Here is a 26,923-nt window from a genome sequence, read left to right as displayed (position 1 = left end):
ACAGACACGGGACAAGAATCCCCACCCTACTCCTGGCAATTCCTGCAGACACATTGCCCCAGACGTGGGCAGAGCTGGCACCTTGCTGGACCCACAAAGATCACAGAATCACAGAGCTGCAGGGGTTGGAAGGGACCTCCAGAGTCCATCAGATCCAACCCCCTGCCAAAGCAGGGTCCCTAGGACAGGTCACACGGGGAGGCATCCAGATGGGGCTGGAATCTCTCCAGAGAAGGAGACTCCACACCCCCTGGGCAGCCTGTCCCAGGGCTCCCTCACCCTCACCAGGAAGAAGTTCTTCCCCAGATTGGTGTGGAACTCCCTGTGCTCCAACTTGAGGCCATCACCCCTTGTCCTGTCCCCACAGACACTGAGAAGAGGCTGCCCATGTCCCCCTGTGTCCCACCCTTCAGATATTGACAACCACTGATCAGATCCCCTCTCAGGCTGCTTCTTTCCAGGCTGAACAGCCCCAAGTCTTTCAGCATATCCCCCAGATCCCTCCTGGAGGGCTGGCCTTTGTAGCACCGCTGGTGAGAAGCCACTCCCCAAAAGCAACAAGCTGCCTCGCTGGGAGCCCAAGACCCCTCCAGCCCCTCCAGCCCATCGCAGCAGCGTGCTGCAGCGCTCTGCACGGACACAGGTCCCCATCCAGGGCACTGCCTGGCTCAGCAGCCTTGGCCTCACATGGGCAGGAACCGAGCCTGGCAGGCAGCAGGGTGCTGTGGACACAGCCAGGCCCAGGGCACACGCTGCCACACAGTCTCTCAGAGGGAGCCAGGACAGTGGGGTACAGCTACTGAGCTCCTTGTGCCCAAGTGTGGGATGCTGACGCCTTCCTCCCGCCTTGGGCACAGCGTGGGAGCAGTGCTGCCTCCTCACTCGCCTCCCACACTCGGCTCCCAGGTCTGGGAGAGAAAGCATCAGCAAGGCCCCGTGCTCCCAGCTACACCCAGTCCCACACCGTCAGCAGGATGCTTGGAAGAGGCTCACATCTGGTTTGTCATGTACAGCATCACCCAAATGCACCATGACCTGTGGCCCTGGAGCTGTCCCCCAGCTGGAATGACCCCGGGGGTCTCTGAGAAGGCCCAGACCACAAGCCCTTGGCTCTTTCAGGTGCCCTAGAAATGTAATTCTGCAGCTCAGACCCATCGCTGTCCTGTGCTGTCCTCAGCGCCCAGTGGTGCTGGCCCAGGATGGCCATGGCCAGCCCCTGCAAGGCCAGGCACCTGCACCCTGGGCTCACATCCACAACCAAGAACCACAATGGCCAGTTTGCAAACACGCTGCCACCTTCCAATCCCCCCCACAAAAGACAGCATGGAGATTCAGCATCAAGCCTGACATCCCAAAGTCATTCCAGCAGCAGGCAACAACTCGAGCAGCCCGTAGGAGCCTTTCTGTCAGCAAAGGGGCTGTTGCCCAACTCCCAAGTAAACCAGGAGAAACATCTCATTGCATAACGCCAGCCAGAACAGGGCCAAGCCCAGCAGTTTTGTGCTTTGGTGGGAGCAGGCCAGATTTTCAGTCCCATTGGGGCTTCTGGCAGATGAGCCTCCCCGCAGCACTGGCTTCGTGCTGAGCAGCCCCTTCCACACTATAAAACCCACTCAGCCTATTGTGGGATCTGGAAAGGAGAATAAAAGCTTTCAGGATAAACTCACTCTGCTTCCAGGGGCTCCTCTCAGCACTCTGCTTGGGCACAGTTTAGAACCTGCAAAAAAAGAAATCAGATTTGGTTAAAAGGAGAAGGAAAAAGGGCAGCATAACCCTTCACAGGGACGATGGCAGTGCCCGGGCGCTAGCCAGGTGCTTCCTTGCAAGATGGTGCCCATACAGCTTGAGTGCTGTGTTTAGGCTCCACACAGATCTGCTTGCAGGAGAATGTAAGCTCTGGATTATTTTAGATGCCACTTCACTCTCAGAAAAGACCAGCGTGGAAACAGCATCCTCCCAGCCTGCCCGTGCCCGCGCTGTGAACCAGCTCTGCTTGTCTGAGTGATAAAAGGCAAATATTTACTATGGGCAGAGCCGTGGGACCAACACACCTCTGCCAAGTCAAAGGGACACCCTCCTGGCTCGCCCCACCCAAGTTCTCCTTTCAGGGCCATCTGTGCCACCCCATTGTCACCGGCTGCGGGGACACCGAGGGCAACATCTGGTCAGCAGGACTTTCACCCTGGGTAACGGCGCGGTTCAGCGCCGTGGGACCCATGGGAGCCAGCCCTGCTCACTCATCCAGAGTGCGGCCAGCAGCCCTGGCACAGCAGGAGCAAAATCAGCAGGAACAGCCCAAAAGTCGGCAACAGCATTTTCAGGGCCACTTTTTAGACGACAACCGCATCTAAAGGGGGAGGGAAGGCTGCCCAGCAGGTGCCCTATGGGGAAAGGACAGTCTCACAGCACAGCAAGGATACCTTCTGCTTTTCCAAGGGTTCAAACAGACCTTCCACAGGCATGGACCTTCCTCCCACAAGCACAAGAGCAAAGCAGGCAGGATGACCCGCCTGTGTCAAGCACCCACCTCTCCCACGGATTCAGCAGAAACCTCTCACTCTCCAGAAGCAAACGTCGGCACACGTAGCCTGACACAGCTCATCCCGAGTGGCTCTGATCCACAGCACCTTCCCCAGGAGCTTGCTTGGGGCATAAAAGCTGCTCCACTTCCCTTTTGGACAGAGGCCCCACGCAGTACAGCGACACACAGCGATCTAGCCATGGCCAGGAAGCCACAGCACTGGGTTCTGGCCAGTCCCACCTGGCCAAGGACAGGACTTGCTGCTGTCCCCCAGGCAGAAAACCTGACACAGGAAGGCCCAGAGCTTTGGCACCTCCCAAGGAAACAAAACCACATTTGAGCAAGGAGAAACTGCACCCCAAAATGATTTGCATGAGAGGTATGGAAAGAGGAGGGAGTTACTGCCATCAGCGTGTCCTGTCCCAGCCCACTGCTGCTGTCCCAGGAGGAAAAGCCTGAGCAGGATGTCACAGCATGCTGGCACTGGGCACGCTCCTGTACACCATGCCAACCAGGACAGATTCCTTTGTGGCCAACACATGGACTGGTGTCACCCTCTAAGCCACCTCACTGCATGGGAAGCGGGCTGGGATGCCCTGTAGGGCACCCCTGAAACCAGCACCCACACCCCTGGGTCTCTCCCCAACATACACCATGGGGCTGGTGTCCCAGGGCCTGAGCACCCCCACACCAGCACCAGTACGGGAGCCAAACGCCTGCCCTGGTGTACAGCCCTCTGCTCTCCCAGGCCTGGAAACTGCGGTTTCCCAACCCACTCAGGATTACACACGGAGCCTGCGCTGCCCACGGACCGAGGGAGATGCCTCTGGCATGTGGAGGGTACTGTCCCACACCATCACCTACACGCACCAGCCCCTCAATCCCCAAGCCCATGACAGACCTTTCTCTCCTCCGCCTCACTCCTCTTCTCATGTGGACACCACTGTCCAGAGGTTAAGGAGCCAAAGGTGGGAATGAGTCCCAGCAGGAGCAGAGCTCTGCCCTCTCCCAGCAGCAGGACACACGGACACCCCAACAGGACAAGCCGCTCTGGGGAACAGACTCTGAGACCAGCAGCTCCTTCTCCAACCCTCAGATGGTCACACAAAGCCATAGGGATCTGTGGGGATCTCTCCCCTCTTTGCAGGGACAGCTGCTGTGGCCCTGCTCCTGTTCTGCCAAGCCTGGCAATGTTTATGGGGTGCCCCACGCTGCCCCTGGGCTCCTGCTCAGCTTTCTTCCGAGGGTGAGCCGAGAGGCACGCAGCTGGGCACAGGACCCAGGAGAAGGGGTCCAGCGCTGGCAGCCCCTCACCAAGGCTGCACCCTGTTCCTCCCCACAAGGAAGGATGGAGGGCATGGATACCAAAGGCTTGGCAGTGGCACCCCATGCTCCCCAACCTGCTGGTGTTAATGCTGCCAAACAAAGCCCTGCGCTCCCCATCACACTGTCCCTCCTTCCTGTCTTCTGCTGCGTGAAGCAGCATTCGCCAGGGCCGGCTGCACCACAGTCTGAGCTACAGACATTTTGGGATCTGAGGTGCTGCATCAATTAGTATCGCATTAATGAAGTGTTCTGAGAATACAGGCAGTGGGAGCTGGACCCTCCCTCAACCCTGCTCACTTCTGCTGCAAACAAGCGGCTCCCCAGAACACCCCTGCTAGCAAAACCCCCGTGCTAGGCTGCATCGCCATCTCCTGCCGTGCAGCTCTTCCCAGCACCAGGCCAGAGCATCCACAGACAGTGCCCCAGGCTTGAAAACATCCCACAGTGACCCACATTGTCACAACATCGTAGTCACACTCAGCCAGCCCGGCCCTGACGGGGTGAGCTCAAGTACTGGCTGTGGAAGCAGGCGTGGGTACACCGATGGCACAGCCAGACAAAGGCTCCAGTCCATGCAAGGGCAGACCCCAGACGGTGCTGCTGGGGGGCTCAACCACTGGCCATGTTTAGGAGGGCGCTGTAGGCCAAGCCTGGCTCACCTGAACCTAGGCCAGCACATTGTAAAAGTGCTGACAGGTCCAGTGAAGGGCAAGGAAGGGGACAAGGATTCATCTTGTCCCCTTCACGCACCTGCCAGTGCAGGAACATGAACAGGGCAGCTCAGCTCAAAACACAACTGAAGAGAGGTCTGGTTGCGTATGGCTCCTCCCCGTGCTGGGATCACATCGGCTCTGGCGAGCCAAGAAGGAACAGCCCAGCCACCACTCAGCAGGAGGTGACCACAGACCACACCACCATGGGCCTTCCAGGTTGTCCTGCCTCCACAGACCAGGTGGCTGCAGCCAGCAGCACCACGCCGGGCCAGGCCCGAGCTCCAAAGCTCGTGGCAGCACGGAAGCAGGCCGGTGGGCCTACAGCGATGGTGGGAGTTGCCACCAGAGCAGACAGCTGCATTCCCCCTCTGCCCCGCTGTTCTCCCAACAGTCACCCCCAGTCAGCTGCATTTCTCACAGACACATCACACACGAGACCAAGGGGACCAAGAGGGATTTACTCGTGTCGCACTGCCAGAGCGCGTTGCTGGATTCCCTGAACCACCCCAGTGAGTTTACAGAGAGTAGAATCAAACCAGAGGATCTCTAGGGTTGGAAAAGACCTCTAAGACCATGAAGACCAACACCACCACGTCAACTAAACCACGTTCTGGCTCTGAAGTGCCAGGGCTACACATGTTTTGAAGCCCTCCAGTGTGACTCCATCACCTCCCTGGGCAGCATGGTCCAACACCTGACCACTCTTTTGGTGGAGAAATTGTTCCTAATCTCCAATCTGAACATCCTCTGGTATAATTTGAGGATGTTTCCTCTTGTCCTAGTGCAAGTTACTTGGGAGAGGAGACCAACCCCCATCTCACTACCCCCTCCTTCCAGGGAGTTGCAGAGCGATCAGGTCTCCCCTCAGCCTCCTCTTCCCCAGACTAAACCCCCCAGTTCCCTCAGCTGCGCCACATCAGACCTGTGCTCCAGACCCTTCCCCACTCCACTGCCCTCTCCAGACATGTCCCCTACCTCATGTAGGCATGTGTATACCCAGAGCCAGACCAGACCTCCAAGGAGGTTTCCTCTGATGTGGCCACCTCACTCTGCAGGACCTTCACCTATGGGGACCTGCAGGCAACATGCTAAAGGCAGCACCAAGGACAATTCAGGCTGGAAGTTTCCCACCTCAAAGTTCACCATCAATGTTGGGTTTGTACCCTTGTCATAAACAGCACCTTCCTGTAGAAAGCAGCAGACCCAGCTGTAGAACCACCCCTTAGGCCGTAACACAGCACTGCTCTCTCCTGCTCCCAGACCTTTGCCACAGCCCCCATCATCAGCAAAGCAGAGCTTTGTCGGGGGCTGTGCCACCCCACACTCAGCACGAACTCCTGCCAGGAGAAAGGCCACCAGATCGACAGTGCACCTAAATCTGAACATTTAAATCCTCCTCTTGTACTCAAGGGTGCTGCTCCCAGCACTGCAGCCCTTCATGTGGGTAATGCTCCTGCATGGAGCAGGAGGAGGATGCAAAAGGCTGGTCCATCCCCCTCTTCCCCGCTGCCCCACAACCTGTCAGCGTACTCACCTGCCAGGCCCCGGCCCCGGCCCGGCCAGGCCCACTCTCTGCTGGCGCTCACCCCAGCCAGTCTGATTAGCTGATTACAAAGGGGAACGTGTCATTTAAAATGCACAATCAGATTTCCCGGCCCTTCTGCCCATGACAAAATGTCTCGTGAAATGGCTCGTTCTGTTCTCCCCTAGAAACGTGTTTCCCTTCAAAAGCCTGATACGAGGAGAGGGGTGGGGAAAAAAAAGCCAAGGCAAAGCTAAAAATATCTTCTGAAAGATACCATGACAGCACCAGATTCACAGGGAAATGAGGTGGGAAGGGGGCTGTGAATGCGTTAAGATCCTGTTTAATCTCTCCCCAGCCACCTAAAAAATCCACCGAAGGCAGAAACGATACCTCAACATTTCCTTTGTGCGAGAGATGACTCCACCCTGTGTTTTCCTCTCCCTCTGATACTCGGGAAGGATACCAGCCAGCACACATCTCCACTCCGCTGCCAGGCGGCGAGCGGGACCCCGGCAGTGGGTTAGTAGGAGCAGAGGGAGGAAGGAGCCAGTGGGTGGAACCTGGCAGCAGGGCTGCGCTCTCAATCCTCACTCAGCATCTCCTCCGGCACAGGATGCGTTTTACACGTAGCACCTAGTCATGGTTTCCATCTCACTGCCAGCCCCCTGCAAAGGAGCATTGGTCTTCGGGACCGGGAAGGGGTCAGGGATGGCAAAGTCAAGGGAGATGGCTGCAGGGCCCAGCTGTAGCAGGCAGGGGGCTGGTTTCTGAAAGGGGGATGGAGCAGATACCAAACTGGTACTGCACCTCAACTCCACTAAGAGGCCAAGTGCCCGAGTAAAACTGCTGACCTGCTGGCAACTGCAGATTTGCAGCTTCAGCCTCATTTGCCTCATGTTTTGAGCACAATAGGGTCAGCCTAGTCTCCTCGCTGTGCTGTGATCACATCAGAGCTGGGATGCTGCTTATCCAGAGCCAGCTGCTCCTGGACACCAGCCCCAGCCTGGGGCACTCCTAAACCCCAGTGGAGCCAGTATTGACCTCTGAGGGGCAAAAGACAGACCATCAGCAGAAGATGCAAAGAAGTTCCTCTCCCAGAGCGTTATCATCAGACTTTAAGGGTCTGTCTGCTACTCCCAATCTCCCAGTCAGCAAACCTGGAAGCGTGCATGAGCACACAGGTGGGCACCCACACACAACTGGCAGGGCACAGGCCGAATCCCAGCTTCTATTCGGAGCACCCTCAGCTGTGCACCAGGGACAGACGGGAAGTATCTGTACCAAAGGCAGGGCTCTGGGATGACTGCCCCTTTCCACAGTCCCACAGCTCTGTGGGGATACCTCAGTGCACCCCCAAATAGTTCACCTCCTTGGAGCAAGGCAGGGCAGAGGAAGCAGCTTTCATCCAAGACAAGAGACAAGCTTGGGCCCAACATCCCGTTCCACACTGGGATCACACTGTGCAGAGGGGAGCGTTGCTGCCGAAAGCAGCTGCGCTTCCATGGTGGAAGTTGTGGTTACCCAGATCTCCTTCTCTTCCCTTTGGAGTACACTTAGGTCCTGGACAACCCACAGGCTTCCACCCAAGGACTGGGAGGAGAGGAAAGATGGATCAGCAGCCACAAGGAAACACTGCAACATGTCCCCATCGAAGGACAAAGATGTCCTCCCACCATGCTTCCCATCTCCATCACCCAGACAAGGTGATGTGTGCAAGGAAGACCAGTCCACTTGGCAAGCTACCTCGCTGGTGTAGTGATGCTCAACTTCATAGAGCCAAATGGCACAGGGCAGGTGCTGGAGCGGAGCTCCTGAGAGAGACTGTCCTCCAGCTCCCACGCACACATACGACGCCATCCAGGCTCAAGCGACAGACAGCACGAGCCAACAGCAAGCTCAGACCCCACGCTGAAGCCCTCACCCAATGCCACAGAACCTCACAGGGCACAATCCCCCCCTGTCTGGGACAATTCCCAACCTGCTGACTCAGAGCCACCCGGCTGCTCTCCCCAGAACAATAAGCCACGCAGCCGTCCCTGTCACAGCCTCAGCACAAGCACATTTTCAGATGCCCTATGAGAGCCGGGTATTTGCAGCCACACAAGTCTCCCAGCAAGCAGGGACTCCAGAACCTCCACCGTTCCACATTGCTGCTTTTTGCATCTCTGCTTAAAACAGAGCTTCGGATTCGGCTCAGACCTCCAAGTGACAGGCACCACATGAAAGTCTACTATAGAGCTAAACACAGGCCTTACAGACGCCCACACAGATCTGCCACAAAGCTTCAGCCCGTACTCAGCCCATCTCCTCACACACGCTTGCTTCCCCATGGGTATCCCAGCTGTCACTCAGGCACTGTAACACTGTGCCCAAGGCAGCTCGGAAATATCCCCGAGTCCATAGCCAGACAAAATTAAGGCAAAGGACACTCAAGTGATGTCTGTGAGACTGGGCAGGAAACTCGGAGCAAAGCCTGGGAACGGCCAAGCCCACCCCCTGCCCTTTAACCGACAGGTCATTCTCTGGGCCTTCCTAATTTAGAAATCTTAATTAGCTATGGGAAAGTCGTTGGGTTTGTTTCAGGGGAGTTTTTAAGGGGAAAAATTACTCAGGCACCTAACTGGTCCGACTGACACTGAAAACCTCCTCTAGTAAAGCAGAAGCCATGAGCAGCGCTGCAGCAGGAGGAGGAAGGCAGCAGCACAGAGGGACAGGAGGTACACATGGGACAGGGGCTCCCTGCTGCCCGCAGCACACGTGGAGGGTTATTCCTCAAGTCAAGGTGAGATCCAGCTCCTGGCCAGGACCAAGGTCCATCACCAGGGAGCTCAGCTGCCACAGGGAAGGAAATGGAATTTGAAGATTCCCTCTGTATGCTGCAGCGGCTTCTTCAGCTGAGCCAGCCCCCCAGCCACCCCTATCCAGGGGCAGCAGCCTGGGAAAGGAGGGGACAGCAAGCTCCACGACAGTGCTGGCCAGGGAAGGCACCAAAGCCTTCACCCTCCACACAGCAGGAGCACGGGCTGTCTTCTACACTGTGGAGTAACTGCTGGAGGTGGCTTCGAAATCAGCCTTGCAGTCAGTGCTCAGCCCCTCTGGTATCTGTGGGCCAGCTGGAATGCAAGGGGGGTATTTTCTGCCAAATTCCTTCACCCATTTAATGCAACATACGCTCATACTTTTTGACCAGAACTACAACGCTGGTCTTCAAACCCTCTTTTTAGAAGCCTCCTCCAAAACAAAACATCCCCCCCCCCACCTTGTTGCAAAATGCTGATTTCTCAAAAATTCTGGTAAAAATAAAAATTCTGGACAGTTCTAGATCCAACATCATCCAGTAACCAAACGAGCAGGGGAGGAGCACATCACCTGCAGCCAAAGCCAGCACAAACACAGGCTCTGCAGCTGGCCCAGGGCTGCAGCACACCCCCCCAAAACACCCTGCACCCCTGCACCCCGGGGCTCCTCTGCGTGTGGTGACGCTGGGCTTAGTGACTGCATTGCCACCTGAAGTTGCAGCTGGAGCAATCAGTGCCACACAGGGATGGCGCAAAGGGGACACTCGATGCTCTCAAGGGGAGACCCGATGCTCTGGTCCCAGCTGGGGCTGCAGGCTGAGCAGCACCTCACAACCCCCAAGAGACCAACACCTCACTGTCCTATCACACCGCACAGGGTGGTTACCCCTGCTTAATGCTCCAGCAGAAAGAAGGTGCTTGAGGACCCACCACAGGCTGCAACAGCCAGGGTCTGCCACAGCTTCCAGAACTTGCACAGCATCTCTGCCTGCAGCAGAGACCGGGGTCTTAATCAGCAGCATGGCTCTGGGCACCCCGGGGAGACCTAAGCCTGAGCACCCCAGGGAGGCCTCCGCAGACAGGCGCCGTGCCTACCAAACCGGACTCTGAAAAGACATAATTAAAGAGTAATTCTCTTCTTGCAAGCACCATCGCCCCAACGCCACCTTCCCTCAGCTCTGATCTTGCTTGGTGGCGACACAGGCATGCACCTGAAAGCCACCAGCACAGCTCTCCAGCCAGCAGAGCCACGGTCACAAGGGGCTGAGATGCACAGAGGTCTCCAGTGGGCTGCAAAGGATGCAGAGATCTGCCCGCAAGGCAGCCCCAAGGAGCAGACCTCAGGAACAATGTCCTTCCTGCATCTCGAGCTGTTTGGAACCAAAATCGCTTTGGACAAGCCTAGCACAAGAGAGCTGGAGGGAAAGCGACGGCTGGGTGCGGAAGGAGACTGATGCATGGGCTGGTCTCGCTAGGGATGCCACACCTCATCCCCAGCGGTGGAGACGGGGCTGATCAGGAGTCACCTCACACCATCTACAGCTGAATCAAGCAGAGCTTTGCCATCGCCTGCTCCTGCACACCGGGAATAACCAACCGTGCACACCCAGACCATTGTTTGGCCAGAGAAGGGTCCCCACTATAACATGAGGAGGGCTGGGCACACCAGGGGGAAACAATACCACTGCAGAAACAGCAAGAGAGAGAAATAGTGGTTTATAGGGAAGGCACTGGAGGAGGGAAGGGCCGTGCAGGTCTGCTCATCCAATCTCCCGAGTAACCAGTCACGGCAGAAAACGCTGAGCTGGAGGATACCTCAGAGCCCACCTCCCGCCATATGACGATACTCCAAAAATAACCACAGAAATATGCGAGGACCCATTCCAAGTTGTTCCTGGCTCTCTCCGCATTCTCCCTCGAATGTAAATCGTCTCCCTGAAACCGCCGCCCGGCCGTTAAGCGCCGTTACAGCAACCCCACGGCTGGGCGCTCCGGCTCCCGGGGTGGGGTAGGGGATGGGGGGGGTTTGGGGGGGGGGGGCTGGCTCATCCCGGCGGAAAGACGGGATCCCACCCGCGCTGCTGCTTCCCCGCTCTGCCTCTTGGCGGGTGCCCCTCCGCACCTTCCCCCCCCCCACCCCACATCCCCTCCCCGTATCCCGCTGGACCCCCGACAGCAGCACCCACCCCGCCCCGCACGGCGAGCAAAGGGGAGGCCGGGTACAAGGCGGGATGCGCTGCCCGCCCGCCCCCCTCTTCCCTTCCCTTCCCTTCCCTCCCTCCTACCGCTGCCGAGAAGGAGAGGCCCGGCTTGGAAAAACCTTTCTCGGCGGTGGGGCTGCGCCGCCTGCAAGGCAGAGGCGGGCAGGGCTGCGGGCAGGGCCCTGCCCGCAGCCCTGCCCGCCTCTGCCTTGCAGGCAGCGCAGCGCGGGGCTGCCGGCGCTCTCCAACCCCGCACCTCCGCCATCCCCCGGCCGCTCACCTCGGCTCAGCCCGTTCCTCCTCCTCCGTCTCCGCCGCCTCCCGGGCGCGGCCCCACGCCGCAGCCGCCTGCCCGCCGCCTGCCTGCCCGCCGTGCGGCGGGAGCGCAGCGCAGCGCAGCGCGGGGAGGGGAGGGAAGGGAGGGGAGGGGCGGGGCGCTGCGGAGGGGGGGGGGGGGGAGAGGCCGCTCCACGTCCCGCCCCGCGTTGCGTTGCGTGGGAGACGCCCCCCCACACCCCCCCCAACCCCCTCACCCCCCCCCACGGGCCGCGCCGTGGGCTGCGGGAGCTCCGCGCCACCGCCCGCAGCGGGAGGGGCGGGTAGTGCGGGGTGGACGGACACATGGACACCATCCCCCCCACCACACACACACACCCCCCACACACACACATACCCCGGCTGTCCCGGTGTGCGTTCCGCGGCTGTTTCCACGCAGCATCCCGCGTTGGAGCCCGGTCTCTGCGCTGCCCCTCACAGCCTCCCCTGCTGCTCCCCAAACCGCCGCCCCTCCGCCCCCCCCCACCTCCACGCGGGGAGCTGCAGCCGCGGGTTTCGGGTCCCTCCAGCGAGGAAGGAGCTTTGTCTCCGCGGGACTTGTCAGCGGGTTTTGCAGCTCTCCCAGGGGGGTGGTTGATCCCCCTTGGACCCCACCCACTGCCCGCAGCCCCAGAGCTCTGGGTGCCGTGTTTGTGCTGCACACCCCTGAGCCGGTCCCTGGAGATCTTCACATCATCCAAGTGATCCGACTGGTGTATTTGGGGTGTGGTGGGGCAAGCAGCCCTCCCCAGGAGTTGCAGATGAAAAGGGGGGAGTGTGGGGGTGGTTGTTCCACCACACACACGTGCACCCACAGCACGGATATGCTGGGTGCAGGGATGCACTGGGTACCTGGCATTGGTGGCACTGGCCACTGCGTGGAAACCTCTGGGGACGCCAGACTGGTGCTCATCAGGAGGAGGGATGAGACTGGAGATGCACTGCCCACTCCTCTCTTTGCCCCACGGATGTTGAGGAGCAAAGGGCAGCGGGGCTGCCCCCTGCACAGGTCAGTGTGGGGTCTGGTTTCCTACTCCCATGTGGCGAGTCCTGACTTGGTACCCAAACCCACAAGCCCTCCAGGTATCGTGGAGGGCTCGGAGTTGTGTTTGCCCCTGGACGGCGCCGCGGGGCCTGTGCTCTGCCCTGTTACCTACCAGCACATCCTCCATAAGGAGCAGCATCCTTCCTCTGGAGTCAGAGGGGTGCAGCTCTGTGCAGGGCCCCAGGAAAGGCAGGGCTGCAGCGGCCAGGGGGGAAGGTCTGACCCATCCACCTCTGCTTGTCCCCCACCAGCCAGGGCTGGCCTGGGGCGGCTCGCCATGGCATGTCAGCACCCGGTCACCTGGCTGGCAGCAGTGGGTGCCAAGGCTCAGCGCCAGCTGCCTCGGGGTGCTGCTCCTCATCCTTGGGGAATCCCACCCTTCCCACTCACTCCTGACCCCTGCACGGCCACGGTTGGGACGAAGCACTGGGGTGGTCTTTTACAGCTGGATAAAGTGCCTCCTTTCTCAGCCTCACCGAGGCTTTTCCCTGACAAACCACAGACCAGCAGAGAGAAGCGGGAGCCAGCCGGCTGCACGCTCGGGTGGCTGGAGCCAAGGCAGCGATGCCAGCGGGATTGTGGGCTCTAATCCCCTGCTGAGCTGTTGACTCACTGTACAAACTCAGGCAGGTCCTGCCTCTTTGTGCCTCCGAGAAGCCCAGCTGGAAAGTTGGGTAAATAGCAGGAACATCTTGGGGGGTGGAGGAGGGGGGAAGCTCGAGGGAGGGAATTCATTTATGAATAAAAGTCATTTCAGCTGGCTGCTCAGAGTCCCCTTGCAGGCATGGTTTTCACCTCTGGCCCTCTGCCACTGCCTCTCCTTACGGGGTGATGCTGAATAGGTGCTTTACCTTGCTGCGGGGTGGCCGGGCTGCACGTGACGTCATCTGCACGTGACGTCATCTGCACGTGACGTCATCTGCACGTCATGCTGTGCTGACTTTGTAGGGAACTTACTTGTACAGGGGAACAGTTGCACTGTATTGTTGCAAGAATAATTGGAACTGTAGCTATGTGCAGTGTCCTGAGGATTGTCACTCCTTGCTTTCATCTTTGAGGTCAAAGGAAAGGGCGATTTCTCCTCAGTGGGTCAGGCCCTGCCATACCCTAACAGAAAATCTAAGAAATCTTGATGCTAAATCCCCTTTTAAGTGAATTTGGGTCAAATAAGCCAGTGGGTGACCACACTGGCAGAGATATGAGCACAGCTACCCTTGATCTAGCTCCCCAGTACTACCACAGGGAGCAGTCCCCTTGAGGAGCCAGAAGAAGAGGATGGAGATGAAAAGTCCTGCAGTAAACCCTTCCCTCCCCTCCTCCCAATGGTGCAAAGAGCCCAGCCTGAACTGGCTTCCAGTTACCCCCCAGCTAACACCCAAACCCCTTCAACAGTCCTGGAGACAGAACATGAAGCCATGCAGATCCCTCTGCTCACTGGAAAGAGCTTCATTTGCTAAGTAACCACCTAGGAGCTGCGGATCACCTCACCACGTGCTGGAGCCTCTCCTGGTTATGGAGTCACAGGGAAATGAGGTTTCCCACATCACATCCCTGTCGGGTTCCTGCTGCTGTGGTGGGAGTGATGGGGATGCCTGCTCTGGCCACGCTTTGCAGGTGGGGTGGCAGAGAGGGGACAGCAAGATAATTTATCCCCCCTCTCTCCTGAAACCAGTGAGGAAGTGTAAACTTTACAAGGTTTTTTGGGATCTTAAGGGAAAATGTACAGAATTTATGGATGTTTAAAGGAGCTGACATTTTTTCATTTCATTTTTCTGAGGTATCAAAGCATTCCCAGTAATGTTCATTGCTTTAAGCACTGGAACTGCCTGTCTGTCCACTGGACACTGGAGACCTTTGTTGCCCAGTGCTGCACAAAGCTTTGAGCCTCCTGCAATGGCAATGTGAATGGAGTAGCCTGCAAGCCCTGCTTGCTGCTGGCCAACAGCTCCACGGGGAACCCTCTCACCAGGGTCAGGTCATTTTTGCAGCCCAAGTGAGGATCTCCTGGCCAGATTCCTGATGTCCAGCTGAATCAGCTTGAAACAACATAAAAACCCACAAATGCCCATAGAAATAACTGAGGACTGGCATAAATTACAAGGGCTTCCAGATGATTCATGGTTCAATGTTTGGGCACGAGGTTCTTGCCAGATTGGTGAGGCTGCACCTCGAGTGCTGGGTCCAGTTCTGGGCCACTCACCATAAGAAGGACATTGAGGTCCTGGAGTGAATCCAGAGAAGGGCAACCAGGCTGGGGAAGGGGCTGGAGGGCAAATCCTCTGAGGAGCAGCTGAGGGAGCTGGGGGTGTTCAGCCTGGAGAAGAGGAGGCTGAGGGGAGACCTTCTCCCCACCTCCACTGCCCTGCCAGGAGGGTGCAGAGAGGTGGGCGATGGTCTCTTCAGCCAGGGGACAGGAGATGGGACAAGGGGCAATGGGCTCAAGCTGTGCCAGGGCAGGGGCAGCTCAGATGGGAGGGAAAAGTTCTTCCCTGGCAGAGTTGTGGGGCTGTGGCACAGGCTGCCCAGGGAGGGGCTGAGTCCCCAGCCCTGGGTGTGTTTAACAGAGGGGAGATGAGGTGCTCAGGGATCTGGGTCAGCACAGGACAGGAACAGTTGGACTTGATGATCTCAAAGGTCCTTTCCAACCCTGTGATTCTGTCATTCTGTGATCTCCCTGAGAGCCTCCAAACTCTCCTATTCCAGCAAGTTTTCCCCTTACAATTTAACTCGGTGGCAGCTCTGGCCTGGCTTTACGGGATAGAAAGTGAAGAGGATCGATGCATCCCCCAGTTGTGACCCTCAAAGGTATTTCTACATGGAAACCTGCTCTTCCTTGGAGAAACAGATGAGATTGGGGTGCCAATATGGGTCCAGCTTCATAGATGCAGCTATGAAGAGGAAGTTTCCTCCAAGGAAGAACTCCTTGGAGCTCTCAGAGCTGCCCCTTTGAAGCCCAGAGCAAACCTGCAGTGCCAGCCTCAGGGGAGCACACGGTGGTTATTAACGATCATTAGACTTAACAAACACAGAGAAGCAGTGAAGGTTGAAGTGCAGTCATGTTCTTCCCAGGTTCCATCACGAGGAGAACACTCACTCGTGCCATAGAGACGTGTGTGCTCACTGTGCACGGCCAGCTCTGCCCTTCCCCACAGGAGACACTGGCTGGCAGGGGGGCAGCTCCTGCCCATCACCCAGCCCCAGGCTGCAGGCTTCAGCAGAGGAGCTGGGTGCACCCAACCCCTTTATTCCATAAAGCCCAGCAGCACGGAAAACACCCATGTCAGTGTGTTTTGGGGAGGAGGTTATTTTGAGCACCCCCGCCGGAGCTGCTGCTGGTGCTGATGCTCTGCGATAACAACCTTTCATGCCTCTCACTTGTTTATGCAGGGCATGAAAAGGGCCTTTGTGCAGCTCTGGGAGCTGGCTGCCAGCTGGGATTACTGAGACGCTCCCTATGTGCTCCTCAGCTCCATCCCCCTCAGCAGAGTGGTGCCCGTGGGGAGGCCTGGGGGTACCCTGGGCTGAGGAGGGCTCGCAGAAGTAGCCACTCCACAGGAGAGCCAGCACACTCTGGGTGCAGAGCTCCTTGCTGCCCTTCACACGTGCTGGGTGATGGGAACTCAGTGGTGAGCTCAAGCAAAGTCACCTCCAGGAGCTCCAGGCAAAAGTTTCCATCCAGAGGAGACACGTTCAGCTCAAGGTGCCATCCTCCTCCAGGCTGTTTGGGATCCAAAACCCCAAGAAGTCTCAGGGACTGAGATGTCACTGGAGACATCAGATCAAGCCTGTATCATCCCTGCATGTCTGGAGCCCTGAAGATTTGGGGGCTGAGCAGGCATCCCACTGCCTTCATCCTCTGCCTCCCAGTGTGGTCCGTGCACGCCAACCTTCAGGCAGCTGGGCAGAACTTCAGGTAGCTGCACAGGGCAGAGAATTGGGAATAAAAGGGGCAGGAAAAGCGTTTTTAAAATTCCAATCATGGAGATGAAGGACCCATGTAGGGTTTAGGACACCTTCTACCTCCACATCTTCCCGGGGTTGGAGAATTGTGGTGGAAAGAATCGCAGCATCCCCCAGAGACAGGGAGAAAGGAAACTCTGCCCCTTGTACAGGTGGGGACCCCAGGACAGGAGGTGGGTTGTTTCATGTCACCCAACAGACACAAAGTGACTGCAGAGAGCGCTCGAGCTGTGGCCATCTCAGCAGGTCTGTGGGGCTGTGGGTGGCTGGGTGGGTCAGCGCTGGAGTCAGGAGCCACCAGCCAGGAGAGTGACCACGCTGGCTATGGGTGGGTTACTCCTGCCCTGCCAGGGGGAGAAGGGAAGGCTGGCCAGGTCCTGCTCCCAGCTACAGGGCCAGCACCCTCTGCACATCCTGCCCCAGGCAGGAGAGTCCCTGGAGAGCATCAGTCCCATCCTGTGTGGTAGCACAGCGGGTTGGAGGCTCTGCCCTGGAGTGGGGACAGGCAGAGCTGGGGGATATCCGGCCTCTTTCCATCCTGACACTGCCAGGAAAGCACAGTTCTCCTGAGGGGAGCCCCTGGCACGGGTCTGACATGCTCTGATTAGCGGGAAGGCTCTGACAGCTTAATTAACTGCCAGCTTGAGGATGGCAGGGGTGGAATGAAGATGAGTCTTAACACCAGCCAGCCCCACGGAGATCAGCTGAGACCCCCCCAGCAGAAACCCATGGCACCAAAGAGAGAGGAAGAGGGGAAAGACAAGGAGCAGTCACGTTGGCTGCTTCAACCCACTCTGCTAATGTCACTGCTCTGAGACAGGAAAGATGAGGTTGATAGGGCAGCACCCCTCAAAAAGCACCTTGGCTCCTGTGTCCTTCAGCTGCCCTTGGTAGAAGGATGCACCACTACAGGCTGGGGGGAGAATGGATGGAGAGCAGCCCTGAGGAGAAGAACTTGGGGCTGTTGGTGGGTGAGAAGCTCAACCTGACCCGTCAACGTGCACTGGCAGCCCAGCCAGCCCCCTGTGCCCTGGGCTGCACCCCCAGCAGGGCTGGGAAAGGGGGATCCTGCCCCTCTGCTCTGGGACACAGACCCCCCGGCAGCGCTGCCTCCAGCTCGGGGGTCCCCAGGACAAGGGGGACACGGAGTTGTGGGAGCCAGTCCCCAGCAGCCATGGAGATGATGGGAGGGCTGGAGCCCCTCTGCTCTGGAGCCAGGCTGGGAGAGCTGGGCTGGTTCAGCCCAGAGGAGAGAAGGCTGCTCCTGGGGAGAGCTCCCAGCCCCTTCCTGGCCCTCGAGGGGCTCCAGGAGAGCTGGAGAGGGGCTGGTGCCCAGGGCAGGGAGGGCCAGGCCCAGAGGAACAGCCTTCAGCTGCAGGAGGGGGATGGAGAGGGGCTGGGAGGCAGAAATCCTTCCTGGGGAGGGGGGAGGCCCTGGCACAGGGTGCCCAGAGAAGCTGGGGCTGCCCCGGGATCCCTGGCAGGGTTCAGGGCCAGGTTGGATGGGGCTTGGGGCACCCTGGGCTGGGGGGTGTCCCTGCCCATGTCAGGGGTGGCACTGGGGGGTCTATGAGGGCTCTTCCCACCCAGACCAGTCTGGGGCTCTGTGATGCTCTTTATCACTGCCTATCCTAAATCACTGTGCTTTGGGGAGGCACAGGAGAGGGTGCAGTACTAATCACAGTGTTGGAGCAGGAGGGCTGACCCAGCCAGCAGCACCAGCAGGAAAAGGTCTTTCTGCCCAGGAACCTGACATTGTGCTGCCCAATCTATTGTATTTCTCAGTGCAAACATCTTGAGACCCTATGGATTTTTCTATTAAGAATCACAGGCACAAAGGGAACACCCCATTTTTGGGTGTTCCATCCATCTGCTCTAGATTTCAGGTTCCCAGTCAGCATCCCAGCTCATGGAGCCAGGTGACTGTGTGGAAATCTCAGCTTCCAACACTTCTGGGCACAGCAAAGGCAGGAAAACATGAACACTGCAGTCTAGAATGACAGAAAGCAAATCAGGAGAGGATCCAGAGTGACCCAAGCATCTGTTCAGGCAGACTGACATTTTTGCCAGGGCTGTGCTGCGAGTACGTGCCAGGGACAGAGAAGAGGACTCAGGCCCTGGGATCAGCATGTGGGGAGGGCTGAACAGCTTGCAAAACCTCAGCTAAAGCCACATTTGGCCCTAAACACTCTGGACTGAGGTCTGGCAAGGTACCTGTGGGTTTGGACACCGGATCCACATGGTGCCCATCTCCTGCCAAAGACCCCAGAGTACGTGCCAGGAATTCCTGCGGAGCCGTGGCACGGATCAGCAGCAGAGCTCAGTGCTCCAAGTGTAGCTGGAGGGTGCTGCAGCCTCCCCTGGATAAAAAGAGACCTGTCCTGCCTTTTCCCAACAGCCACCACCACTCTGCTCATCATCAGTGGGGTGGCAGCGATGCCTTGGCACTGGGGCAGTTTCCATCAGGCAGGAGAGATGATCTGAGCAGCACCAGGGCCTCGTGATGGAGAGGTGGCTGCTGCAGCTGGAGCCCCCTTCACTCCTTAGCTCCCAGCCTGTGCTGTTCACTGTCCTGACCTGGGATCTGCTGCAGGCACGACAAGGGCTCACTGTGCTCCACAGGCAAGTTTGGCCTGAGACTGGCTTTGCCCAGCCCTGTGCGTGTGACCCAGGTCTCATGGGGCAGGCAGGGCAGGCTCTGTCCTTGGTGGGCACCTAACCCACTCCCCACTGGACCTGAGGGGGTCTCTGGGATGCTGAGTTCCCACTGCTTTGTCCCAGTCCTCAGGAGTATCAGTCTTTGGTCCATCTCAGAGGGAAACTGGAGCTCTGCAGCTCCTGGGACAGGAGAGCTGCTCCTTGGCAACTAATTAAGCAGCAGGAGAGAGTCAGAGACCCCAGGGAGCCTGAGATCACGGGGTGGATCGCAGGTTCCAGTGGCACTGCTGGGTGAGAAATTGCTGGTGCTGGAAACAAGGAGCTTTGCCTGCACCCTGCATCCCTGAACCAGCTGCCACAGGCAGGGCAGCTGCTGATGGCTGGCTGGACCCTCGTGGGTGGATCCCCCAAAGGTGAGGGAGGGCTCTTGCCCCCCACAGACCTGCCTGCCCCTGGCAGTACTCCCCACATCTGCTCTCCTGCCAATGGAGCTCACACAGAGCCTGACCACCCTGGCCCATTGCAGCACAGCAAGTGTCCTGCCCAGGCACCAGCAGCTCCCCACCCCCAGCTGGCAGATCTCCACAGAGACCCAGGGCAAAGGCTGGGCCAGCACTGCTGGCTGAGGTTGTGCTGTAGGGTCCAACCTGGTGCCCACTCCAGCTTCCCAAATGGAGAAGTGCCCATCTCCTTGCTGCCATCTCCTTGACTGCTGGTTCAGTCTCAGGCTTGTCCTGCCCTGGGGCACAGGGCTTGCTCCCAAATGGCCTAACCCCTTGATGGGGGGTCCTGTGAACCCCATTTCCTCCCTCAGGAAGGTGCCCAGCCTGTCCCTTGATGCTGGGTGTGTTGGCCAGAAGCATCTGCCAGCCTGGGAGAAGCTCATAAGCAGAGCCTGAGCCAGCCTTGCTAGATCACAGGCATCTCCTAGAGAGGGTTAGTGGCCGATCCCCAGTGACAGGCTTGTGCAGTCCCACCTCTGCTGGCTGTGCCCGTGGCTGGGAGGGTGGCACAGGGGCTCCAGCATCACCCAGCCCCATCTGGGGCCAAACCACAGCCAGAACCTGGGGAGCAGCTCCTCTCCTGCCCCACACCTCACTCCCTCCACACAGCCTGGGACTGTCAGACCACCCATGGGCAGGCTGATGCTGGGAGCTCTGCGCCCTCCTGGGTCCCTGAGCCACGGGCTCCTGGACATGTGGGGCAGGTACCATGCTGTGCCATCTCCTCCCCACTGCTGCACCAGGCCTGGGCATCCCAGAGCCTGGCTGGAGGTGGCTCCTCAGCAGTGCTGGCCCCAGAAAGGCACTGGCTCAGCATCTCCCCACATGTGTCTGCCCCAGCCCCTTGCAGGGCGGCATCGATGCCCCGCAGTCTTGCTGAGTTCTTCTCCGCAGCCCTGGCTGGGGGTAGCTCTCCCTGCAGGCCCAGTCCCACAAGAAGGGTCATCAGGTCTTCAGAGAGGCTCCAGTGAGGACACAGGATCTTTGGCATCCAGCCCCCAAATGCCATGGGATGAGAGGAGCATCTTCCCAGGGGATGCCACCCCACCGAGGCGTGGGAACGCGAGCCCGCAGCTGAGCTGATGAGAAGCCTCAGCTGGGGAAACAAACCCTGTTCTGTCTCAGATTCCTGCCTCCCTGGACTCCGAGCAACCTCCACTGCAGTTTCTGGCACAAGCTGCCCCTGACCCCTTGGCCAAGGGCACAGAGAGCAGGGAGCAGTCCCCCCACTGCGACCGTGGGGCTGCCAGGGCTCAGCTCCCACCCCCCGTGCTGTGAGAGCATTTCAGACACCTCCAGAGCTGATTTACCCAGCCCAGGCACCCTGGCAGTAGCACACAATGAGATGTCAGCCTTATTATTCCTCATCACATCCAAGGTCATGAATAATATTTGGAAAATAAAGACCTGTGCACAGCCAGCCCCTGACAGGGGTGTGCAGGACCCAGCTGGAGCCTCTCCCAGTGGCACAGGATTGGGCTTGAAAGTGGGGTTCTCTTGTCAGGGTCTCTGTTTGCATTGCTGAGACCTCCAGCCCCCTGCCAGCTCTGCTCCCTGGCCAGGGCTCCCATCATTGCTATGGTCTTGCTCAACCCTTAGCAGATGGTGAGGGGCTTACCTGAGGCTTCCCCAGTGCCAGCCCCATGTGGTGGGGGCCAAGCACAGGCTCAGGGAGGAGGAAAGCAGGGGCCATGCATGGGGGAAGCTGGTGCCCACACGTGCTGTGTGATGGATGTGGGTAAACAGCACTGGTCTGGATCAGGCCCTCTGAGGTGCTGGAGTCTGGTGAGGAGCCCAGTGGGGTGGCAGAGCTGCTGCTGCACCCAGCTGGCATGGGGACCACCAGCCAATGCTGAGGGCTGGCAGCTGGGTGCTTTTGGGGACACACTCTTGTCTGTCACACTGCAACAAGCGCTGGGCATCCCCAGTGCCCATGGCCAGCTGGGCTCAGGGCAGCTCCACTCCTCACACATCTCCCCCACAAAGCCGGCGTTGGGGGGGTGTCAGCCACCTCAGGCAAAACAGCCGGTCCCCACTCCCTCCCTTGGGCTGTACCAGGCAAGCAACACCCTAGCAGGACCCATGCTTGGGCCCTCATCATCCTCACCACATGTGCTCTCCTTTCCCTGTCCCAGAGGGGACTGGTGCAGGTGGCAGCTTCTTCAGTGCTGGGTACAGGGAGGTGCTGGTTAATGGCCTTTGTGAGTGGCAGCGCTGGCAGGTGTTGTGCTGACACATGGATGAGTCCAAATTGCTGGCATCAGTCATCGAATCCTAGAACCCCAGCCTGGTCTGGGTTGGAAGGGACCCCAAGGAGCACAGAGCTCCAACCCCCTGCCACAGGCAGGGACACCAACCTCCAGACCTGGAGCTACACAAGGTTGCCCAGGGCCCCATCCAACCTGGCCTTGAACACTCCCAGGGATGGGGCACCCACCCCCTCTCTGGGCAGCCCCTTCCAGCCCCTCACCACTCTCTCTGGAAAGAACTTCCCCCTAATATCCAATTTAAACCTTCCCTTCTCCAGCTTCACTCCACCCCCCTTGTCCTGCCAGTCTCTGCCCTTTAACAAGCTGATTCTCCTCCTGTTCCTCTGCTCCCTTCAGGGACTGGAAGGCTGCAATGAGGTCCCCCCACAGCCTTCTCTTCTCCAGCCTGAACCAGCCCAGCTCCCTCAGCCTCTCTTTATAGGGGAGCTGCTCAAGCCTCTGAGCATCTCCGTGGCTCCTCTGACCCCTCTCCAACAGCCCCACATCTTCCTTGTACTGGGGGCCCCAGCTCTGGACACAGGACTCCAGCTGGGGCCTCCTGAGGGCAGAGTAGAGAGGGACAATCCCCTCCCTGTCCCTGCTGCCACCCCTCTGCTGATGGAGCCCAGGATCCCATCGCCCTTCCGAGCTGCAGGAGCCACTGCTGCTCATGGGGAGTTTCTCATCCCCTGTGACACCCAGGCCCTTCTCCTCAGGGCTGCTCTCCAGGAGCTCTTCTCCCAGTCTGTATGTATGGCTGGGATTCCTCCAGCCCAAGTGCAACACCCCATCATGCCTCAGCATCAACCACCTGCACACTGAGGGAGCCTTGTGCATCTAACAGCAAAGGGCTTGAGGGTCCCCTGCATACACCTGAGCACGACCCCATTCCTGCTCTGCCCCTGGTGAAGAAGGTCAGGACGTTGATTTCAAGCCCAAAAGAGATGGTAGCCCTTCTCCCCATGGCAAATGGCCAGGTTGGCAAGCCCCCCACATCCTCAGCTGTGTACATAGCTCTCCATTGGACCAACCTTCCACATCCCCCAGTGAAACCAGACCCCCAGACCCTGTGCTGAATCATGCTGCTGGTGCTGGAAGTGCTGCCCTGCCCTTCTGCTGCTGCACCCACATGGAGGCACCTGCAGAGCTGGCACTGGTTCCACCTGGCATGGGGAGAAGTTCGCCAGGTACAAACTGGCTCTTGGCTTTTCTTTAACCAAGAGGTGAAAGACAACGTTGAAGGGCTCCCAGTTTACCAGGAGGAAAAGGCCTGGAAGTTAACCATTAACTGGCACCTGATGGAGAAGGAAGGAAACCCTGCAAGGCTGGAAGCTGTTTGCCCATGTGTCTGCCTGGTGCTGGGGAGATAATAAATCTCATTTAACCTGGGCAGGCTGCAGGAGAACAAGGGGAGAGGTAGAGCTCTGCAGGGCTGAGCACCCAAATGAGCTGTAAGAGAAGAGAGGAAGAGGGAGGGAGGGAGGGAGGGAGGGATGGAGGGAGGGAGGGAGGGAGGGAGGGAGGGAGGAGGGAGGAAGGGTGGGTGGCCTTGTGCCCCCTACACCTCTACCCCAACGCTGCCCTCCAGGCCAAGGGACCTCAGGGAAAATGCCCTGGGGACAGAGCTGTGCCCTGCACTTGGGCACTTTGAACAGGGCCTCTCATATCCACGAAGAGGTAGCCCTCAGGATGGGATTTCCTGGCTTTCCCTCCTCCAGGCAGGACAGCAGCCACACAGGGTCCCAGGCCCTGTTCAACGGCCCCTGCATGATGTGCTCTGGTCCCTGATAGATCTTCACATGTGCTGATGTGCAAGGAGTGACCTCATGTGTGTGTAAGCAGGTGTTTGGGGCTCACATGCACAGACAGCTGAGAGGGGGGACACCTCTCAGCCTATGGGAGATGGCTGGGGCAGGGACCCACCAGGCACAGGCAGCCTCTGCTTTGGCAGGTCCTGGGGAGGCTGAGCACACACAGTGACAGAGAGCAACCCTGACCCATGCAGAGAGCCAGGCAGGCTCCACCAAAGCCCTCACACTGACCTGCTGCTCCAGTGAGAAAGTACCCACTGCAAGGGCAGAGCTGTGGGAGCATGGTGCTCTGTGGGATGCTCCTTGGGGAGCACACACACAGCTTCAGCCTGGACCAGGACACGGCTGTGAAAACCAGGAGAGATCCAAGTGCTTTGCACAGACCACAGCACTGTGCTCATGGGGCCAGGAGAAACTCCAGAAAAGAGCTGGTTTGTCCCAAAACACCACCCTCAGCACCTGGGTGGGGAGGAACAAACACTGCATTCCTTGGGAAGACCCCAGGGGCTAATCTGAAGGTCTGTGTGGGGCTGGGGAGGTCCCTGTGCTGAGAGCAGACACAGCCCCACAGCAGACCCTGAGCTCACACCATCCTGGTGGGACCAGACCTTTGCTGTCAGCACATGCAGTGCTGGCTCCAGGGCCTGTCCCATGGCCACCCTCAGCTGGCAGATCATCCTGGAGCATCCTCCCTGGTGTGCAGGGGGCTGCCAGGCTGGCCCACCAGCACTGCTGGGCAGAGATGGTGCAGACACCTGTACCCTCAGGAGAAGCTGCTGCAGACCCAGCAGATTCCCTGCAAACCAGTGGCTGCAGAGCACCCTTCTCCTCTGGGGACTGTGTCCCCGGGGTGGGGGGGGACTCCCATCACTCCCCCTCCTGCACGTGCCGTGGTCCATGCCTGGCTCAGCTCAGCAGGAGGAGAGGAGGGTGCAGGGTCAGGCTGCCAGGCTGCCAGGCATACAGAATGGGCCTGCTGGTGACAGCCAGCCCTGGCCACGGCCACGTGAGGCTGATGAATGTCAGGGGAGGACAGGATGCAGGACTCTGGCTGGGCTCCTGCCCTGGATGGTCAGGAAAAAGCGATTCACATGGAAATGTCCCCCTGCTGAACTCAAAAGCTGGCAGTGAGAAGGAAGGAGAATCAAGTGGGAGAGACTAGAAAGGAGGAGGAGTGCAGCTGGAAGGATGGGGAAGATGGAGAGCAGGAGGGGTGCTGGGGAAGGGTGGTGCTGGAGGTGCAAAGTGGAGGCACAGAGAGATGGGAGAGGAAAGGATGGTGTGGCAGAGGGACAGAGCAGAAAAGGGAGAACTGGGGACACAGTTACAGAGCTGGATTTGCTAGTGAGGGGTGCAGCTCACCAAAACAGTTTCCACCCTCTGCCACTGAGCAAAGCCCTCCTTGTCCCACTGCAAAGAGGCAGGCAGCTTCTCAGGAGCAGAGCAGAGCCTCTGCTGCCTCCCCTCTCCCTAGACCCTCAACCCCCCAGTGCTGGGTACTTGGCAATGGCTCTGCCCAGCCTTTCCCTGGTATTCCCAGGATGTCTCCACAGGGTGCCTGGCACAGCTGGGTCTGTCCAGGGTGCCTTGCAGCAAGTGGGACTGCAAGGAGCTGCTCCTTTGCACACTGTTTTGGAGCAGCTGGATCCCAGCTAGGCTTTGATACATCACAACATGGTCCAAGGAAAATCTCATTGCATTCCTAATACCTACCCTAAATCTCTCCAGATGCAAATTAAGCCAATTACTGCACAAAATATCCTTGATAGACCTGAGAATGGATGATCACTAATCTCCTTCTAAGGCTTTTCATCATTTCAGAAGGCTGTTCCCATATCCCTGCTCAGGCTTTCCCCTGACAGACCTAGGCAGGTTCACTTTCCTTGCAGCTCATGGTTTTCAAACTTCTAAACAATCTTTTTAAGCATCCCCTCTGGACTTTCACCTATTTGTTACCTCCTCCTTACAATGACCAGATCTCTGGCTGAGATTCCCACCCAGGCCAAGCCGAGCAGTGCTGGGGCTGTGCCTGCCTGAGGGGTGCCACCTCTCTGACCCTGTGGGTGCCTTGCTCAGAACAGCAGAAGGCTGAACCCCCCCACTAAAGCCCTCCAGGAGCAGTTCTGGTCTCCAGAGGGTTTCTCATGGTGCTTGTGCATTGCAAGTTGCCTGCTTTGCCTTTGTCTGCACAGAACTGCACTGTACCAATTACAAGGCATCTCTAAATGATGGAGTTTTTTGTTTAGATTCTGACCATGTCCTTCAAACAGGTGCAGCCCTTTGCTAGCTCTTGTTATTTCAGCATTCTTACAATTGCAATCACCAATTCATCAACCTGGTGGCTAATGAAAATATTGACCATGACCTGACCCAGGACAGAGCTCACAGGACCTCATTTAACAGGTCTTCCTGGTCTGATAGCATCTGGTTTTTAACTGGTTGGGCATTCTCCTCAGTGATCCTTCCATTGCACTCCACCATGTCCTGTCCTCCATCATGTCCCTCCAATCAGTGCTGCAAACCCAGGAAAGTCAAACATATGGTACCTACTGCTTCCAGTGGCATCACTGATGGAAACTGGGTTGGTTCAACACGTTGTATTATTGGCAAAAATAATGGGTTCTTGCTCCTTATCACATATTATCCTTGAGATGCTTAACCTGTGATTTCCCTCTGTATCTTCTCAGGTCTCACAGAGAGCCTGTCCAGTGCATTTCCCCTTCTCCCTTTCTAATGCTACGTGCTGTGTTCCTGCTCCCACCAATGAGGACTTCACCCTTTCTGAGGGTAATTGCTAATGGGGTCAGATGTTACTGTGGTGAGTTCCTTACATACTCCAGGGTAAACTTCATCATACCTTGACAATTTGAACATTCCCATGCTGTATTATTCAACCATGCTATTCTGCTCTTGTTCCTACCCTCTGGTTGCTAATAGTGATCTGGTCACAGTTAACCCTTCTGTAACTAATTAAAGCATAAAAGAGATGGAACAGTTCAGTCATCTCACACATCACCTGGTATAGAATCCCAGCCTGGTCTGGGTTGGAAGGGACCCCAAGGAGCACAGAGCTCCAACCCCCCTGCCACAGGCAGGGACACCAACCTCCAGGCCTGGAGCTACACAAGGTTGCCCAGGGCCCCAGCCAACCTGGCCTTGAACACCCCCAGGGATGGGGCACCCACCCCCTCTCTGGGCAGCCTGTTCCAGCCCCTCACCACTCTCTCTGGAAAGAACTTCCCCCTAATCTCTCATCTCACCCTTCCCTCCTCCAGCTTCACTCCATCCCCCTTGTCCT

Source organism: Gallinula chloropus (genome assembly GCF_964237585.1).
Source record: "Gallinula chloropus genome assembly, chromosome: 16".
NCBI lineage: Eukaryota > Metazoa > Chordata > Aves > Gruiformes > Rallidae > Gallinula > Gallinula chloropus.
This window is presented reverse-complemented; position numbering follows the sequence as displayed.